This window comes from Phacochoerus africanus, chromosome 4 (assembly GCF_016906955.1).
Source record: "Phacochoerus africanus isolate WHEZ1 chromosome 4, ROS_Pafr_v1, whole genome shotgun sequence".
In the NCBI taxonomy this organism is placed as follows: domain Eukaryota; kingdom Metazoa; phylum Chordata; class Mammalia; order Artiodactyla; family Suidae; genus Phacochoerus; species Phacochoerus africanus.
The window spans coordinates 70,776,813-70,790,137 of NC_062547.1; the positions used below are offsets into that span (position 1 = coordinate 70,776,813).

Below are 13,325 nucleotides of genomic sequence, written 5' to 3' on the forward strand. Positions count from 1 at the left end.
ATCAGAATTAGCTTTTTCAGAATTCTGGCATCCAAACAAAAGCTTCCAAAAGGGGGAATGCTTAATGAAGAAAAGAACAGGTGAATTTTGGTATAGAACATCGTGATGTCTTAATTTACTCTGGTACCATTCTTTACTCCCCAGCTCAACAGAGATCTTTTAAACAAAACTGAACATTCTCAGTACAATTTACCATTTCCAGAAGGAGTTTTATGAACCTCATTCTAAAAAATTAACATCCTTTATTTTGACCTACCTGGTGGTTCTCTGAAGGATTGATCTAAGCCTTACCTTTGCCTCACTTTCAACTTTTCTAAGTCCTGAGTGGCTAAGGGGGTAAATGTTGAAAGCATATAAAGATATCAGTTGCCACATGGGGTCAGAAGTAACAATTAGGGAATACTATAGAAAAACTGTAAAACACTGGGAGAAAGGCTGCCTAAAGAGATGCTTTGGATAATAAGAGCTTTGAAGAATTTCCATATATTCCATGGAATTTAGAACTTTATGCATAGGGTTTGGCTTCTAATCAGAAGAAAAGTCCTGAGAAAGCCCTAAGTGATCAATTCTGCTGAAAGTCAGGCTTCATTCCAGAGGGAAGTGAAGGCTAAGACAGAGCTGTAACTGCCAGGCTGAATGTTAAAGTCTTGCTCCAAAACGCAAAAGAGTCCACCTCTAGAGTGTCTCATTACTGTATGACCTAGCACTTCTACTCTTAGATATTTATACTCTAAAACTGAAAACAGGTATTCATACCAAAATTTGCATATGGATATTCAGAGCAGCACTATAGATAACAGCAAGAAGTGGAAACAACTCCAATTTCCATGAACCAATGAATGGATAATAAAAAAGCAATATATCCATTCAGAAGAATAAGATGGAGCCATTAGAAGAAATGCATCACTGATACACATTTAAACCTTGAAAAGTTATGCGAAAACCCACCAAAAAACTTACAAAAAAACCAGCAAGAGTTTCTATGGTTCAAAGATTAAAAGGCTAAATTAAAAACACCATTAATAGTCTACAGATTGTAGATTTTACTCTTCTCTCATTGTGAAAGTGTTCACTCCATTATCACTAGACAATTATACTCTTGGCCAAAAATGTAAGAGAAAAATGTCCATGTTGCACTTCTTCTCCTGAGCAAACTTTATGGCTCATGCTGCCCCAAAGAACATGACTAATGCACACTTTGAACAGGTGAATTCAATCTCTTCTCTGTTTTCAGAATAAGAGGTAAATTTACGTTCATGTCACTAGAGTCTGAGAGATGGTAAACAACAAAACAAACAAACCAACCCCTTAATTTCTACCAACAAGAAAGTATGAAGTCGGGGAGGTGGGAAAGAGTCGTTGCTTTGTAAGTATGGGCCTTCCATGTCTAATTTGAATGCACTTTCCACTTTTCAATCTTTCTTTTCCTCTAGCTTCACCAATTCCTGGATAAAATTCAATTTCTAAACAGTGCTGGGGAGCGCATGTCCTTAGATGAGAAGAGACACCATATGGTGGAGTATGATATCCTGAATGTTGTGAGTTTTCCAGGCAGTCTTGGGCTCCTGATTAAAGTGGGGAAATTTGGCTCTAATAGCCCATATGATCAAAGCTTTGTGATCAATGAAGAGATGGTGGAATGGCCTATTGGATTCGAAGATGTATGACATCTTTTCAAAGTTAGATGTATACACTGTAAAGATATTAGAGCAGAATCCTCCTATGAACAGAAGTGTGAATCCACTATTTTGAGCACTAAATTCACTCTTTGAATGCAACATCTTGACTTCATAATGTCATCTTACATAAAATCTGAGCCAATGTCTAGAAGGAACAGGTTTGTATATGACATTATGATTTTTATTGAATTATAGTTGATATACAGTATTATATGTTACAGATGTACAGTACAATGATTCATAATGTTAAAAGTATACACAATTTAGACTTATTATAAAATACTGGCTGTATTCCATGTATTCCATGTATTGTACCTTATATCCATGTTGCTTATTTTAACAGCATTGTTTTCATCTCTTTATACCCTACCACTATTTTACCCATCCCCCTATGCTCTTCTAACTGGTAACCAGTAGTTTTTCCTCTATAATGGTAAGTCTATTTGTTTTTTGTTATAGTCCCTAAGTCATTGAATTTTTATATTCCACATACAAGTGGTATCACCCAGCATTTGTCTTTCTCTGACTTATTTCACTTGGCTTAATACCCTCTAAGTCTATCCATGGGGCTGCAAGTGGAAAAATTTAATTTTTTTTATGGCTGAGTACTTTTCCATTGTCTACATATTACCACATCTTTATCCAATCATGTATTGATGGACATTTGGGTTGCCTCCATATCACTGCCATATAAACAATGCTGCTATGAACATAGGGGACCGTGTATCTTGTCAAATTAGTCTGTTCCTTTAGATATAACCCAGGAGTAGAATTTCTAGATCATATGGTAGTTCTATTTTTAATTTTTTGAGAAACCTCCATTCTATTTTCCACAGTGTCAGCCACCAATTTACATTCCCACCAACATGCAGGAAGGTCCCCTTTCTCCACATCCTTGCCAACATTTGTTCCTTGTGCTCTTTTTGAAAACAGTCATTCTGATATCTCACTGTGGTCTCATTTACATTTCCCTGTTGATGCCGAATGTTGTGTATCTGGTCAGGTGCCTGTTGGCCATTTGCATTTACTCTTTGGAAACTGTCTATGCAGTTCTTCTGCCCATTTTTACATCAGGTTGTTTGTTTTATAAAGTTAATTTTTGGAGTTTGTCTGCTTTTCACATTATTAGGATCTTCTACCTAGAATGTACAGCCCTTTGTGCAGCAATGGATGAGAAGATAGTAAAATATTTTTCTGCAGATAAATATCATGACCATAAAGATATATGAATTGACAGATATATTGGGATGAGGTGTTTAGGTAAGAGAAAAACAAGTTTTGTTCTCAGGAATGTATGTAATAAAAGTGATTGCTCTGAGTTTATTTTCTTCTTCTATTTCTTGAGGAAGGAACTCAGGTTATTAAGACATCTAACATAAGCATATACTGCAATGAATTTCACTCTTGGCATGTATTATTTGCACTCTATTAATCTGACATGCCATATTTTCTTGCCCTTTTTATCTATTTCAAAAATTTCCTTTGAAAAGTTCTATTTGTACCATAGGCTACAGAGGTTGTCTCTGTAAATATTTAAGAAAAAAGAAAGGGAAAAAAACTTTACTATTCCACACTTAGATGTCTAGATAATATCAAATAGTTGGGGATGAAGAGGAGGCACAGTGATGTAACAGCAAGTGAAATGTCCTTTCTTCTTCTGGGAGAAATACAGACACTTCTCTTAGTAGCTAGTAATGTGCAAAAGTATGATCAATGACACTCTATTTTTCCTTTTAGATACTAAAATCTGTGTGTAGCCAAAGTTGCAGTTCAGGATTCAGGAAAATTCCACAAGAAGGAAGGGCCTATTTGCTGCTTTACTTGGGCTTCTTGCCCAGAGAGACACATTTCCAGCCACATAGATATAAAAATTTAGAATTGCCTATGGTAACTCCACCTCTTATCTATTTCTCAATGAAAAGGAAACTGAGAGCTTTGGAAAAGGAGTCATCAGGTACCAGTTTCTCATTAATGCATGCATTCATTCATTCTTTTGACTTTTACATGTTTATTGTCATAAAATATACATAATATAAATTTACCATCTTAACCTTTTTAAGATTAAAATTCAGGGACATAAGTACATCTTCATTGTTGCACAACCTTCTCCTCTATCCATCTACAGAACTCGTCATACCTAACTTCATCTCCACAATTATTGATCAGTTACTCCCAATTACTCCCTTTCCCAGCTCCCATGTAAATACTATTCCACCTTCTGGGTCTATGAATTTGAAGTACAGCTACATTATATCAGTAGAATCATACAGCATTTGTTCTTTGGATTATTTCCAAAGCATAACACTTCTAAGATTCATCCACTTGGAATTTTAAGTACAGCTACATTATATCAGTAGAATCATACAGCATTTGTTCTTTGGATTATTTCACAAAGCATAACACTTGTAAAATTCATCCACGTTGGAATCTGTGTCCAATCAATTCCTTCTTTTTAAAGGTAGAATAATATTGCATTGTATGTATGTACCATATTTTGTTTATCCATTTATCTGTCAACAGACATTTACCCTTGAATCCCCCTTTGGGTTACAGTAAGTAATGCAGCTAAGAGTATGCGACCAATGTCCATTTAAATCAGTGCCTTCAATTTTGGGGGATATATGGCTAGATGGGAATTGTTCACTCCTACTGTAATTCTATGTTTAATTTTTTGAGAAACTGCTAGCCCCTTTTCAACAGCTTTTGCACCATTTTACACATCTGCCAAGAATGTACAAAGGTTCCGATTTTAACGCCATCACTAATATTTCCCAATTTGATGTGTTGGAATACTATATCACAGAGAATCAACATGTCAACGTGCACAATGCACATATGCACAATTGGAGGAAATATTTCTGTTTTACATAATATTTAAATGTGAAGAAATTGTGAACATGAAATGATGCGTGTGATGTCGCCCAAGATGCAGAGCAGTGCATCCAGTGCCCAGACCAAGAGTATCCAAACAAGGAGAGAAATCGCTGCCTCCCCAAAGTTGTGACCTTCCTGGCCTATGAGGATTCCTTGGGGATGGCACTAGTCTGCATGGCTCTGTGCTTCTGTGTCATACAGCTGGGGTTTTGTGGGTTTTTGTGAAGCACTGAGACACCCCCATTGTCAAAACCAATAACTGGACTCTCAGCTAAATCCTGCTTATCTCCCTCCTCCTGTACTTCCCCTGCTCCTTGCTCTACATTGGTCAACCCAATACAGCCACCTGCATCCTCAGGCAAGTTGCATTTGGAGCCGTGTTCACTGTGGCTGTTGCCACTGTTCTGGCCAAAACACTTACTGTGATTCTGGCATTCAAGGCCATGAGACCAGGAAGAAGCATGAGAAGATTGCTGGTAACAGGAGCTTCTAAATATGTCATTCCCATCTGCTCCCTCATCCAAGTGATTATCTGTGGAGTCTGGCTGGGAACCTCTCCCCCTTTCCTTGAGATAGACACTCATTCTGAGCCCAAGAGCCTCATCATCGTGTGCAACAAGGGTTCTGTCACTGCCTTCTACTCTGACTTTGGATATCTGGGCTCTTTGGCCCTGAGGAGTTTCTCCTTGGCTTTATTGGCCAGGAGCCTACCTGACACCTTCAATGAAGCCAAGTTCCTGACCTTCAGCATGCTGGTGTTCTGCACTGTCTGGGTCGCCTTCATCCCTGTCTACCACAGCACCAAGGGCAAGGTCATGGTGGCCGTGGAGATCTTCTCCATCTTGGCCTCCAGTGCTGGGCTACTGGGCTGCATCTTTGCTCCCAAGTGCTATATTATTCTCCTAAGACCTGAAGAGAACTCTTTGAAAGCTTTAAGGAATCAAATAGATTCTAAGAGAAATAGGCATTCAGGGTTTATCTCATAATAAGTCTCTATCACATTTGGTTCTGAACAATATATCACTCAAATAATTTTTTTTGGTTTTTTTTTTTTTTTTATGGCTGCACCCCTGGCATATGGAGGTTCCCAGACTAGGGGTTGAATCAGAGCTGTAGCTGCTGGTCTATGCCACAACCACAGCCACGATGGATCCAAGCCGTGTCTGCAACCTCCACAACAGCTCATGGCAATGCACAGAGCAAGGCCAGGGATCGAATCTGTCCTCATGGATGCTATTCAGATTTGTTTCCGCTGAGCCACAATGGGAACTCCCCAGATAGATAATATTACATGTTTATTCTTTCGATATTAGAAATCATCAAAACTGCTTTACCTCTATTTCTCAAGTGATTCTCCCCTCACTGTTTCGAAGTCTATGTAAAATACACTCAATCATTAAGACATTCTGATAGGTGTTCTATCTCAGATTAATGGCTATCCTCACAGCTTTTACCAATGAGTCTAACTCCATCATGAAGTATACAGCAAGCACATCCTTATTGCTTCACCCATTTCTGGATCTAAAATGTCATTTTACAACTAAAAACATTTAAGACCACCTTTTATTGTATCTTTTCTGTTTTGTTTCATCAACTGATAGTATAAAGATGCGTATTTGGGTAAAAAATTGAAGGTATGCAAGCTTTTCACATATGTTAGTGTAACTCCATTAGAGATTTTAATTTAAAATTTCATTAAAAATGAATTTTAAAATAGTTTTTCAGAATGCTGAAGGCAGTTAAATTTTAATAACTATTATATTTTCCTCATCCTTTCAAATTATCATTTTATAACATACTTGAAATGGTAACTTTATCAACTACTGAACTTTCCCATAAACATGGGATTCTTTCTGGAGCTTCTGTTTTAATATTCAGTTTGCTTTTTATCTTCCAAGAATGAACTTTTGACAATGTTGTGATATGTTAATTTTTCCATATCCTGTCTTTATCCCAATAAAAGTTCTTATTTCTCATTGACAAATTTCCTTTCCTTATGCATTTGAGAACAAACCACTCCACATCCTAAAAATTATACTATGGTTCTAACTTTATTACACTGAATCATATACTTTGGATGAAAATGTGCTTGTTACTCTATTTTAACCATTGATAAAGATGGTATTTATTTAATCAGTTTTATTTCCTCTTGATGCTTTATCATATTTTGTTTCATTTTATCTATTGCATTTGTTTTAGAATTCATTGATTTGTCATTATTCTTATTATTGCCTCCTTCCAGTTGTTCAGAGTTCACTCAGATCTCCTCTTTTGTATTTCTTGAGGAAGGAGTTCACATTATTGATTTCAGACATTTCTTCTCTTCATTTTCCTTCCACTAGACACAGCCTGCAATAGCTTGATATGGGAATCTCAGTTTCCATACCAGGGATCAAACCTGGCAGCAGTGGTGCAAGTGCCTAATCCTAACTAGAAGACCAGTGGGGAAATAGACATCTCTTCTAAGAATATACTGCAATAAAATTCCTGCTCAGCACTTTTTTTCATATTCCAGAAATTCTGACATGCCACAGTTTCATGGTTGACATTTTATTTTTAAATTTTCCACTGACAGTTTCTACTTTTTTCATAATTTATTCATAAGTGTTTAATAATATCCAATCATTTAGAGATTTTTTTTGTCTCTTTGTCTTTTTAGGGCCGAACCCATAGCATATGGAGGTACCCAGGCTAGGGGTCAAATTGGAGCTACAGCTGCCAGCCTATGCCACAGCCACAGCAACTCAGGATCCGAGCCTTGTCTGTGACCTACACCACAGCTCACGGCAACTTCAGATCCTTAACCCACTGAGTGAGGCCAGGGATCAAATCCACAACCTCATGGTTCTTAGGTGAATTCGTTTCTGCTGTGCCACAACGGGAACTCCCTTTCAGAGATTTTCTTGTTATATTTATTTTTTAATGGAAGAGTGTTTCCATTATGGTCAGAAAACATACTCTGTATAATTTCAATTCTTTATATTTCTTGAGGTTTTTTTTTTTTGGTGACCCAGAAAATGTTGTATTTTAGCAGATGGTCCATGGGGATTTGATAGTAATGTGCATTCTGCTGTTGTTGAATGGACCGTTTTTATAAAATTCAAATGTGTGATCTATACATGTCAACTAGATATTGATCATGGTTCAGTTCTTGTATATTCCTACTGACATTTTGACTAGTACTCTTAGTTTGCTGATGGTGGGGATTAAAGTCTTCACTTAAACTTTTGCATTCCTCTATTTTTCATTTCAGTTATAGTTGTTTTTTTTTTTTTAATTTTGGCCGGTCTTCATTTTTCCCAGCCTTATTTACTGAAGAGACAGTCCTTGCTCCACTGCATATTCTGGGTTCCCTTGTCAAATATTAGGTGACTCTATGTGCACAGGTTTATTTCTGGGCTCTCTATAGTCTTCCATTTGTGTGTGTGTGTGTGTGTGTGTGTGTGTGTGTATCACTTCCAAAATGTTTCGATTACTATAGCATAAATACATAAAGATTATAGCCTAAATACATAGTCAAACATTAACATAGAGCTGAACTAAATAAAGCAAATATTAATGGACAAAGGGGAGAAATTGACAGCAACACAGTATAATAAGTAAATTAAGCCTACTGACATCAACAAACAGATTAACAAAACACAAATTCATAAGAGGACACTGGCCTTCAACTTCATATATTATCAAATGAATATCATAGACCCATATGGAACATTCCATCTAAAACAGAAGAGTGCACATATATTCAAGTGGACATGGGATATTCTCCAGTTTAAATCACATGCTAGTTCACAGAACAAGTTTCAGGAAATTTTAAAAAACTTAAATCATATTAAGCACCTTTCCTACTTGCAACACTATCAGACTATATCAACTCTAAGATAAAAAGGACAAAACCCAAAAACATGTAGAAGTTATGCAATAGTCTATTAAACAACTAGTGGGTCACTGAAAGAAATAAAGAGAAAAAGAAAAAAATACCTAGAGTCAAATGAAAATGAAACATAATAATACAAATTGATGGACCACAGCAAAAGCAGTTCTCAGAGGGAAGTTTATAGCAACAGTAGCTTACCTCAGGAAAGAAAAAATATCTGATGCAAAAACCTAGCCTTACACCTAGAGGAACCAGAAAAGAAGAACAAAGAAAACACAAAATTGGTATAATGAATGAAATAATAAAGATGAGAGCAAAAATAAATGAAATAGAGACTAAAAAATAGTAGAAAGAGGCCAATGAATCTAAGAGCTGGTTCACTGAAAAGATAAATAAAACTAATAAACTTTTCCCAGATGCATCAAGGGAAAAAAAAGAGAGAGAAAAATAATAAATTGAGAAATGGAAAAGAAGTTACAACTGATCTCACTGAAATACCAAGGGTGATAAAAAATTATCACCAGGAACATTCCAATAAAATAGAAAATGAAGAATGGACAAATTACTAGAAATGTACAATCTCCCAGACCAAACAGGAAGAAATGGAAAATCAGAACAGACCAATTGCCAGTAATGTAACAGAATCAGAAATTTTAAAAATTCCCAGAGTTCCTGAAGTGGCTCAGTGGTAACACACCTGACTAGTATCCATGAGGACATGGGTTCAATACGTGGCTTGAGTGGGTTAAGGACATGGCATTGCTGTGAGCTGTGCTGTAGGTCACAGATGCGGCTCAGATTCCACACTGCTGTGGCTGTAGCGTAGGTCAGCACCTACAGCTCCTATTTGACCCCTAGCCTGGGAACTTCCATGTGTTGTGGGTGTGGCCCTACAAAGACAAAAAAAAAGATATTTAAAAAATTCCCAACAAACAAAAGTCCAGGACAAGATGGCATCATAGGTGAATTTTACCAAATATTTAATGAAGATTTAGCACGTATTCTATTCAAACTATTCAAAGAAATCAGAGGAAGGTGTTTTTCTGAACCCATCCTACAAGGCCACGATCTCCCAGACCAAAACCAGACAAAGACAATTAAAAGCAATTCTCACTGATGAGCATAGATGCAAAAATCCTCATGAAGAAAAACAAATCCAACAATATATTAAAATGATCATATACAGTGAGCCAATGGGAATCATTCCAGTGATACAAGGATTTTCAATGTCTTCAAATCAATCATTATGGAAGTGGTGTGGAAAGGAGGATTTCTAAAAAAGTTTCACTGAGGTATAGCTGATTTACAATGTTGTGATAATTTTTGATGTACAACAAATTGAGTTATACATATACACACATACATTCTTTTTTCAGATTCTTTTCCCATATAGATTACCACAGAATATTGGGTTGAGTTCCCTGTGCTATATAGCAGGTCCCTGTTGGCCAACCAATCCATATTCCACAGTGTGCATAGGCCAGTCTTAAACCCCCAATTCATCCCTCCCCCCGTCTGTCCCCTTTGGTAACTGTAAATTTGTTTTCAAAGTCTATGAGTCTGTTTCTGTTGTGAAAAATAAGTTCACTTGAATCCATTTGAGATTCCACATAGAAGTGATATCATATGATGATTCTTTCAATATCAAACTAACTTCACTCAGTATGATAATCTCTAGGTTCATCAATGTGGCTAAAAAAACCACTTTCATACTTTTTTTAAATAACCATTTAATAGTCTATTACATATATTACATCTTCCTTGTCCATTCCCCTGTCAAAGGACATTTAGGTTGCTTCCATGTCCTAGTTACTGTAAATAGTGCTGCGATGAATACTGGAGTGCATGCATCTTTTCTATGGTTTTCTCCAGGCAGATGCCTAAGAGTGGGAATGATGGATCATATGATAAATATGTTTTTAGTTTTTTGAGGGACCTCTGTACAGTTTTCTATAGTGGTTGTATTGTTGCAGAAACCACAAAAACTGTGGCAACGGAAGGAGACAAACAAGCACTCGGAGATATGGAAAAGCAAGGTTTATTCAGCACCGGTGCAGGCTCAGAGGAGTCACCTCCAGAGTCTGAGCACCATGTCTTTGTTCTCAGCAACTTACATTACATTACAGGGTCTTGATTTTCCCATGTAAGCAGCCCCAGACCTCCCCGCTTCCCCAAGCAGACAGTGTTTCTCCCTAAGAAACTGAGCAAGCAAGGTTACAGAAGCAGAACTGATAAGCAATGCTGGGTACACCATTAGCAGGGCTGCTGGCTTGGACATAGGGCACACAGTTGCTACATTATTACAAGAAGGGTGGTAGGAGGCAAGCATAGCTGGAAAGGCTTGCAGCTGCATTTTTAGCCAAGGGGGGGGGTTGTTCTTTAGTTAAAACTCTCATTTCAGTATCCATTTACATTCCAACAGTGTAGGAAGGTTCCTTTTTCTCTGCACCCTCCCTAGCATTTACTGTTCGTAGACTTTTTCTTTTTTATTAAAGTATAGTTGATTTACAATGCTGTGCCAATTTCTGCTGTACAGAAAAATGACCCAGTCATATGCGTGTGTATATGTACATACACTTTTTCTCATATTTTGTTGCATCATGTACTACTACCCCAAGAGATTTGATATAGTTTCCTATGCTATAAAGTAGGATCTCATTTCATTTCCATTCTAAATGTAATACTTTGTATCTACTAACCCCAAATTCCCAGTCCATTCCACTCCAATACCCCTCTTCCTTGGCAACCACAGATCTGTTTGTGAGTCTGCTTCTGTTTTGTAGATATTTGTACATATTTTAGATTCCACATATCAGTGATACAATGTGGTATTTGTCTTTCTCTTTCTGACTTACTTCACTTAGAATGACAATCTCAGAGTTCTCGTCATGGTGCAGTGGAAACATGTGACTAGGAACCATGAGGTTGCAGGTTCGATCCCTGGCCTCGCTCAGTGGGTTAAGGATCTGGCATTGCCGTGAGCTATGGTGTAAGTCACAGACGTGGCTTGGATCTGGCATTGCCATGGCTGTGGCGTAGGCCAGTGGCTACAGCTCCGATTAGACCCCTAGCTTGGGAACCTCCATATGCCATGGGTGAGGCCCTCAAAAGACAAAAAAGAGTATATGAAAAACTACTCAGGCATAAAAAAGAATGAAAGTTTGCCATTTTCAACAACATGGAAAGATTTGGGGCTGTTATGCCAAATGAAAAAAGCCGTACAGGGAAAGACAGTGTATGATATCACTTCTATGTGAAATCTAAGAATAAAACAAACCAATGAATATAACAAAAAAGAAACACCCTCACACATAGAGAACAAACTCTTGGGTACCAGTGGGGAGAGCAGAGGGGGAGGGACAGGAATGTGATAGGGGTTTAAGAGCTACAGATTATTATGTATAAATTCAATGAGGTGAAAGGATATAGTGGTCAACATGGGGGACATAGCCAATATTTGATAATAACTATAAATGGAGTCAAATTTGTTAAATTGTAAATTACTATATTATACACATAAAATATTTACATCAACTATACTTTGATTTTTAAAATTAAAAATAGAACAGTTCTAGGAGGCAGAAAATTAGGAAGGACATAGTTAATGAAATAGTACCATTAAACAAATGAATTTCATTGAAATTCATGCAATAGTTCATCCAAATACAGCAGAATACACATTTTCTCAAGTTTCCTCTGCAACATTCACCAAAATAGATCACAATCTGGGCCATAACATGCACATTTTTTTAGGGCTGCACCCATGGCACACAGAAATTCCCAGGCTAGGGTTCGAATCAGAGCTGCAGCTGTTGGCGTATGCCCATCCACAGCAATGTGGGATCCGAGCTGCATCTGCAACCTACACCACAACTCATGGCAAAGCTGGATCCTTAACCCACTGAGCAAGGCCAGGCATTGAACTCATATCCTCCTGGACACTAGTCAGGTTCATTACTGCTGAGCCATGACAGGAACTCCAGGGCCATAGCATGTACATTAAAATTACTGAAAGAATAAAAATCAAACAAGATATGCCTTCAGACTATAATTGCATTTAACTACAAAACAATAACATAATGATAGCTGAAAAACCCTCGATGGGTTTGGTTTTTAAACAACACACTTCTAAATTACACACCTTTCAATGAGAGTGATGTCAATAAGATAGTGGAATAGGTGTTTTGTGCTGAAATCTCCCTGTAGTGCATCAATTTTGACAACCACACAGGAATGGGAATACCTTTTGGGGAGTTCAATGGAGTAGTTCCAACATATCAGTGCAACAACAACAACAGCAAAGACTAAGAACAGACAAACTGCAGAAATAAGAACAGTTTCACTTTACCCACTTCACCCATCCCCCCAAGCAGTACATCTCATTACCAAGAGAGACCCTTTTCATTGACTAGTGATTCCTCCACTAAAGAAAGTGGGAGCATGTTGATTGATCACTTGGCCTCCCCTCAGGTTTAGGACACAATCCAGGAGGTATGCTGCTTTCTCATTCACTAAGAGTAACAAGGGGTTTTGCATGGATGAGGGGCTGGAAGGCTGGTACAAGGGACTCACGAACATGCATATCAATCAGGACTTGGAAATTCAAAAAATGCCTGCTGACCTCACTAATTGCTCACTGACATCATTAGAAGGCTTGAACACCAGCCACTTGGGATACTATGTCTCCAGGCACTTTCAACTGGCCCTCAGGCACACCTAATGTATAAAGGCCCAACCTGTGTCTGGCTCCACATGTGCCCCCTGATGATGAGCACAAACATCTGTACATGACTTATACATCACAAGTTTACCTGGTTTGACTCAGAGGGACTGAGAGAAGGCATACCAACTTGATTTTTTTAAGGGGACTACCCTAGGAAAAACAAACAATGCAC

General features: G+C 37.7%; 1 pseudogene; it reads left to right on the forward strand.

Annotated features, from left to right (window-relative positions):
* The first annotated feature begins 4,580 nt into the window (after positions 1–4,580).
* On the forward strand, positions 4,581–5,602 carry LOC125124679 (vomeronasal type-2 receptor 116-like; annotated as a pseudogene).
* Positions 5,603–13,325: the final 7,723 nt, after the last annotated feature.